The sequence below is a fragment of the Rosa rugosa genome, chromosome 2 (assembly GCF_958449725.1).
Source record: "Rosa rugosa chromosome 2, drRosRugo1.1, whole genome shotgun sequence".
Lineage (NCBI taxonomy): Eukaryota > Viridiplantae > Streptophyta > Magnoliopsida > Rosales > Rosaceae > Rosa > Rosa rugosa.
In genome coordinates, this window is record NC_084821.1 from 50,127,208 (window position 1) to 50,134,477 (window position 7,270).

At 35.8% G+C, this 7,270-nt stretch overlaps 1 long non-coding RNA gene across 2 annotated transcripts; it reads left to right on the forward strand.

Moving 5' to 3' along the window:
* Positions 1-439: 439 nt before the first annotated feature.
* LOC133734761 (uncharacterized) lies at positions 440-3,205 on the forward strand. 2 transcript variants are annotated; one of them, XR_009858557.1, is made up of 4 exons: positions 440-517; positions 713-768; positions 2,262-2,386; positions 2,723-3,205. It is a non-coding gene; the product is annotated as an uncharacterized LOC133734761 (long non-coding RNA). The 2 variants fall into 2 exon arrangements; XR_009858556.1 differs by lacking the exon at positions 440-517 and having other exon boundaries at positions 556-768.
* Positions 3,206-7,270: the final 4,065 nt, after the last annotated feature.

Consider the following 7,270-nt stretch of genomic DNA (forward strand, 5'->3'; position numbering starts at 1 on the left):
TAATACTAGGAGAGCTTAGTTCGTAGAAGATGTGCAGTCCAGTCCTATCTCACCCAGCCTTTGGATTTATTAGTGACTTTGTTGTTTCCTTTTCTAGAGCTTTGTATTGTAGCTGTTATCTTATTCCAATTTGTCTGTTTGACCTTTGATCATCCGGGCCATTAGTTTATATTGTTTGGTTTGGGATTTTGGATAACACCCATTATTGAGTAGTTTGTGGTGATCTAGATTGGCACAAGTTGGGAAGATAATCCGGATGTCGGTTTTATTGCATTCAAGGTAATTGTGTTTCTTTTTCTCCCCGTTGCCACTAATTTTGTTCTTTAACATAGGCTACCATTCTTTTGTCCCATACTATTAGGTGATATTGCTTGGTTTTGATTACACAAGTGGTGACTTATAAAAAGTGGTTTTAAATTTTAAAGGGCAGTGGCAAGGCATTTTGTGTGGGTGGAGATATGGTGTCTCTCTATCATTTCAGCAAGAAAAAACTAAAAGAAGGAAATAAATTCATATAGTATGTCTCTCTCTCTCTCTCTCTTAATTTTGCTGTTATCACGTATTATTTTGTGCCTCTAGCTAGATGTGTTTTGCTAATGTGGTTGTTATTAAGACAGGAAAAATAAGATACATGTTCTATTCACTATTTATTAAGTGAGGTTTTGGCTCTTGGTTCTTGACCTTTAAAGAGCTTTTGGTTATTCCTATGCAGATTATGAGGGAATGGAGGAAATGAGGACCAAAAATTAAGGGCCCCAAACCAATAGGGTGACAAAACTTGCTCTCCCTTCTTTCTTTCTTTCTTTGTTAATTTTTTTCCCCTGTTTCTGCCTTCTTTGGCGTATTTTGTTTCTATTCCATATCTAGATAAGTGATACAAAAAGAATGGGTTTCTATGAGCAATTAGGAGTGGCTAAGTGACAGATTTTGTTTAAGCAAAGTACGCATGGCTTCTCTCTCTTTTGTTTTTTGGTTGTTCTCAGGGGCGGAGGGAGGCAGGGACCCAGTGGGTCCCGTGCCCCACTCAATTTTTGTAAAAAATAATAATATATATAGTATATTAATATTATTAATATTATATTACAATCTGATTTTGTTATATATTTTTAAATTAATTAAAACTTTGGCTAACGATGATAAACTCACGTGCTCCTTTTTTGGTTCTTTTTTGTGAGATAATTTGAGATGTGTTTGGTGCTCCCAGCCTCTCAACCTCGATATAATATTTACATAATATTTTTCTTTCCCAAATTTTTTTTAACATTAATAATAGAATCGGTTATAGTTAATAATTCCTATTTCCATATTACTTACAGGTTTTCAAGTCTAATACAGATACGATTTAAAAAATATTTTATTATATCAATAACATGTGTGCGTGTATCGTCAAGTAATGATTCTCAGTATTTTCTGCTATGAACGAGTCTTCACCCGTTTACACAGTCGAATGGGTGACAAGTTTATGAATGATTGCTTGATTTCATATATTGAGAAAGAAAGTTTTATTAGTATAGATGATGAGATTATTATGCAACGATCGATTTCAAAATATGAAATCTGGTCTAGCACAATTACCATTGTAATTGATAGAAATTACATATTTTGTATATTTTTATATTATTATTTTTTTGTGCCCCAGTAAACTTAAATTCCTGGCTCCGCCACTGGTTGTTCTTAATGCTGCTCATGTTTAAGTTGCTATTGAGATTGGTGTGTAATTTCCATTGTGATCCAATAACATCGTTCTGAAATGTAAGAAAACTGATCAGTTAATGTGCTGTGTATCTTGAATTGAAACTGATCAGTGTTGTTGTGCATATATTCATATATATCAGAGCAAATACTAATAACTCCTGAATTCATCCCTTGAAAACTGATCAGTATCTGCTGTGCATCTTGGTAATTTATATCGGATGGTAAAGGGTGAGAAGCAGATTCATATTGAAAGACGTTATTAGACAATCAATATTAGTCGGTGTATACACACACAAATAGGACTTATATCATGCTCATTAGTGAGAGCTCAGTCAATATATACCAACTTTGACATCAAAATCAGATAGTTCATGATCAAGTAACTTGAAAATGACCATTTTTTTCTTCATACTGCCTAATAAGAAGGGTTTAGTTGAGTTTTTATTTTCTATTATCTGTATCTCTGAGGTAACCTTAATTATCTTTGCCCGTTTTCATTGTCCTTTTTTGTTTGTATTTGAATGTGGTATGGTTATGTTGACAACTGTTTAAATCTAAAAAAGCAGGAAAGAAGATATACTGGTGACATTGTGGGGGGATATTTCATGCAGTCTTGATATTGAGGCTATCAGGACAACACGGCCACCTGCACTTGCAGTTTTCACAAGCCTCAAATTGAAACAATATCAAAGTAAGCCATACTAACTTCCATTATGTCATTCAGATATAGTATCACAGAAAAATCATACTTTTATTTGATCTCTTTTATATTAACTTCATATATTCGGTATTCTAGACAAAATTTCACTATCAAGCACATGAAGCACTTTCTATATCCTCAATCCTGACAAAGTTTCACTATAAGAAAGATTTATGCTCGGATAGGTGAATATGTAAAATAATTATGAAACTTAGGACTTCATTATATTTCTGTTTGTTGTTAATTCAGTTAGAAAGAAAGCCATGGATAATTGAAAATAAGCTATTTTGTCACAAAAAGAATTCCTTTTTCTTTTTCTTTCTTCAGCACCATCCTCTATGCACAGCTATATATTGAAGGCTTCTGTCATGGAAGCAATTAGGCTTTCAAATATATTTCTGCTAACCTCATTAGTCATTAGAGATGCCAGTTTCAAGAATAAGTCTGAAACAAATTCGGTGATTGAGGCAATTAATCAATAGTAGTAATTATTTACTTTTTGGTTTTCCATTCAAACGTAATTTCTTTCTCTTATGTCAGTTATGTGTGGATCTCCCGTGCAACTCTATTTTCAAGTTTAGTGGGAATTGGTGATTGAGTCCACCAAATTCATTGATAAGAGATTTTAGATGAAATTGTAGAGGAACCACTTCAATTAGCAAAGATGATTTATTGAGGCTGAAAGTATTACTTATATATATTGACTAGCTAAAAAATTTGGATTTGGTAATATATATTCTGATGTATATGTCTTACCAATTTGTAAATATTCTTCCTTCAAAAAAGAATAATTGTATGCATATACCTTTAGCTCTGTGCCATACATTAGTTTTCTACATGCATTTTGTTATCATTATTACCAGTCTCTTGATCTTGAAAAATGAATGCATTCAGTTTATTGCAAATGCTTCAACTGGATGAATGAACTCATCAACAAGCCTTACATACAAAATTGTTAACAAAAATCCCGCAGCAATGCGCGGGTATCATTTCTAGTAGAACCTAAAGAGTAAGAGTACATCATATGGCACATTGCACAAGTCCACAACAAAGTACAGAGCTGCAACTCATCCAAAAGTCCAAAAAAAATGAATGACACAGCAATTATAAAGAAATTACATTACCAACAATTAACTGAAAATACGCATTGTCCCATTATAAATAAAACTGAAAAAAAAAAAACACAATTTAGGTTGCTAAGTTGCTTTAATGTTCCGACCATTATGGGGATGCCGCTGCACAGTTTCAGTTTGTCAATTTTAGAGACTAAAACAGAATGCAGCAACTTGATGCAACAGCCTAGAATTGATGAACTTAAAGAAAACAGAATGCAGCCCAAATTGCCAGCCCTATTAGATTGTGTTATTGGCTCCATCAAGAGCACACATCCCTGTCGTTTGGTACACAAAAAATACGAAAATCCAAGCTCATAAAACTAGGTGCATGTATGGGTTCTCTACAACCTATATTGATCTGATTAGTTCTCGATCATAATAAAAAAAACCTAGATTAATCGATGCATTGATCTTTGATCATTTCAAATACTGTGCGCTGAGGATTAGTAGTGTTTGTGTTAGGGCCAGAAGTTGGAGCCTGATAGTAACCCTTAATTTGAGGGGATACCATGCAACCAATCAAATTCTTTATTGAATAAACTAAAACTTTCTCCAGCGTTATTTTGGGGGGAATTTGAGAACAAGAACATGTGCCAAATATACATGACGTCATGACATATGGGGTGACTTTTCGAAATATTTATATATACTATAGAGGGACAAAATGTATTGATCTCTCACTTTGCGGATCGTTGGCTTTTTTTTTTGTTAATAATACATACTTTTCTTTTAATTAAAGATTAATGATAACTCGATATAGATTCTTTTGAAAGTGGTTTAATTTAGATTATCTTTATTTGTGTCACGCCCCGAATTTTGAATAAAGGAATTCAAATCCGAAACGCGAGAACAAACAATCACAAGAAGACTCTTAGAAAATTTTTCAAATAAGCAACAAACAAACTGAACTCACAATGTCAATACCGACTCGTTCTTTAGAGTCACATATTACATTACAATAGTTTACAAATTAAACTGAATATCAATTCAACGTGTAACCACTCTCACCAACTCACTACACAGCGGAAGACTACAAGTATAAGCGCCATTCTACACCCACGTGACGGAAAGTCCACCTCAGCTTCGATAACGATCACCCGATATTCTAACCTGCACAATAAACCCTACACCATAGAATAGTGCACCGGGATTGAACAAAACAAACCCAGTAAACTTTTCAGCCCGTATGAGTAAACTCAATTAAAGTGACTCACGTCACTCATGCTTATAATTTCTCAGCTCGTGAGATAATTAAAACAACAATATTTAAGATCACAAACACAACCAAACATACAATCACACAAGATAACAATTAGTAATCCCTGCATCGAAAGTTTAGTTCAGGAGATCACCAAAGTCACCCAATTCAAATTATAGTAATCCCTGCGTTGAATTTTAATTCAGGAGATTACAATTAAAGAAAACAATAGAAATCATATAAATCCCTGCATAGAGTTTAGTTCAGGAATTTACATGAAGACAAACAAAAGAAATCATATAAATCCCTGCATACAGTTTAGTTCAGGAATTTACATGAAAACAAACAAAACAAAAAACGGTAATCCCTGCATATAACTTAGTTAAGGAGATTACAATTAAATCAACAATAGAATTCATAGAAATCCAAATTTCACGTAAACACAAACGAAAAACCCCAAAAACCTTCCCTGAACTACGACAGACTCGAGCTCAACTGAATCGTAACCTGTCACCTCTGCCGAGGTTCAACCTTACGACCAAACTTCAGACCCTTCGGTCCTCAGAATAGAAATCCAGGTTACCACTGTAACCTTCAAACTTCAGACCATTCGGTCATCAGAATAGAAATCCAGGTTACCACTGTAACCTTCAAACTTCAGACCACTTGGCCCTCAGAATAGAAATCCAGGTTACCACTGTAACCTTCAAACTTCGGACCCTTCGGTCCTCAGAATAAACCCAGGTTTACCACTGAAACCTTCTGACTCACAATTGTCACATCACAACTCCAAATAACTCTTTCAACAATATAATCATCAAACATATACATATCCCAACACCACACCATCCATATATATATTCCACGTAAATATATATATATACGTAGTCATTCACGCATGAATGACCACTAATACCAACTATAGTTTTATAAATTATACTTCTCGAAAATCATTTTATATCAAAACATTGTTTTAACTTACCCATGAACCGTTGTCGATCAAGTTCATATATTTTAAAACAAATAATTTGTTTCGAAAATGATTTCTCATGCTAACAATAAAATATACTAAAATAAAACATAACTAATTTATCAACCGAAACACCGTGAGATTTACTCACCTCCATATCCTGCTGCGTCTTCACACAAAACCAAGATAAGCACCAAATCGTCCAAACTCCACTCACACAATTTCGTCAATCACCTAATCACATTAAGGTCACACTCAATACAACACAAAGCACACAATTCACAAAACACAATTATACGACGATCCAACAGTCGGATCCTCATTGGAGACCATCCAACGTCATCAGAACACTTCTACGATCAACAAATCAAAACTACAAGTCGATCGGACGGCCGAATCCTCACGGATAGAAAACCGATCGAACCGAAAACCCTAAAACTTGGAAAATTCATAACATGCTCATACGATTTCCAAAAATTACAAACTATATATCAAAATGCTTGTATCGACGAGTAGATCGAAATCAGGAACAGAAACTGTCACTGGGGTGGCCGGAAGCCGCCGGAAAACACCACCACAGTGGCGGCATCGCCACCGGCCCAAAGTCAAAATTTGGCAAAACTTCCAACACCAAACTTCTAACACAAAGCTTGAATCAAAGCCATTTGGCAGGAATTTACCTCGCAAGTTCAGAAATTCGAAGAACCCTAGAATCACAATCTTCAAAATTCGAGCTCCACAGGTTGAATCGTTGCAAGCCGCTTGGAGGGAAGCATCTACGTCCTCTGGGCTTCAAAAGCCCCCAAGAATCACCGCCTGAGGTGGCCGGAAACGCCATCTCCGATCTGGGAGATTTGCAGTTCGGGTGCCAATCTTCCCGGAGTTGCTGCGTCGTGCACAGGTCTACCCACACCTTGAAACTTCATGGAGACGAAGTTGGGACTGAGGCGAAGAAATAGGGACAAAAATCACGGCCTATGGTGGCCGGACGGCGGAGAACGAAGCCGCCGAAGTTGGCTGGGCGGAACTGAGGTCGGGAGAGAGGAGAGAGAAAAAGTTTCCCGTTTTGGAAACTTCTGATTTTTTTCCTATTTAACCAAAATGGAAACTTTTTCCGACGGCCATAACTTCATCATACGAACTCCGATTTTCACATTCCGCATGTCCACGAACTCGTATCGATGCGCTCTACAACTTTTGTGAAGGAAGTTCTCACAGAATCTAAATGTATAAAAAGTCAAACTTTGTGAACCCCCTAAAACGTGCACTTTGAATAATTATTCGTCCGAAAATAATTCCACTCCACCCTCGAATCACGAAATCGTACAAACGAACCCAAGAAACATTTAGGAATTAATAACAAATTTCCAAGGTCTTACAATTTGTTAGATAATGTTGTTTGGTGATGTACAAGTATGAGATTTGAGATCTCATTTCTACAATATTTAAGTACTTAGAGTAAGTCCACCCGTGGGTCACCAAGTTACCTATTATTCACTGTTTTTTATGTGTATTTTCACTCTCTGGGTCACGAGCACAGTGTATTTCGTGCCCTGTGTCACTTTCTTGGTCACCTTGGTGACCTGCAAGCT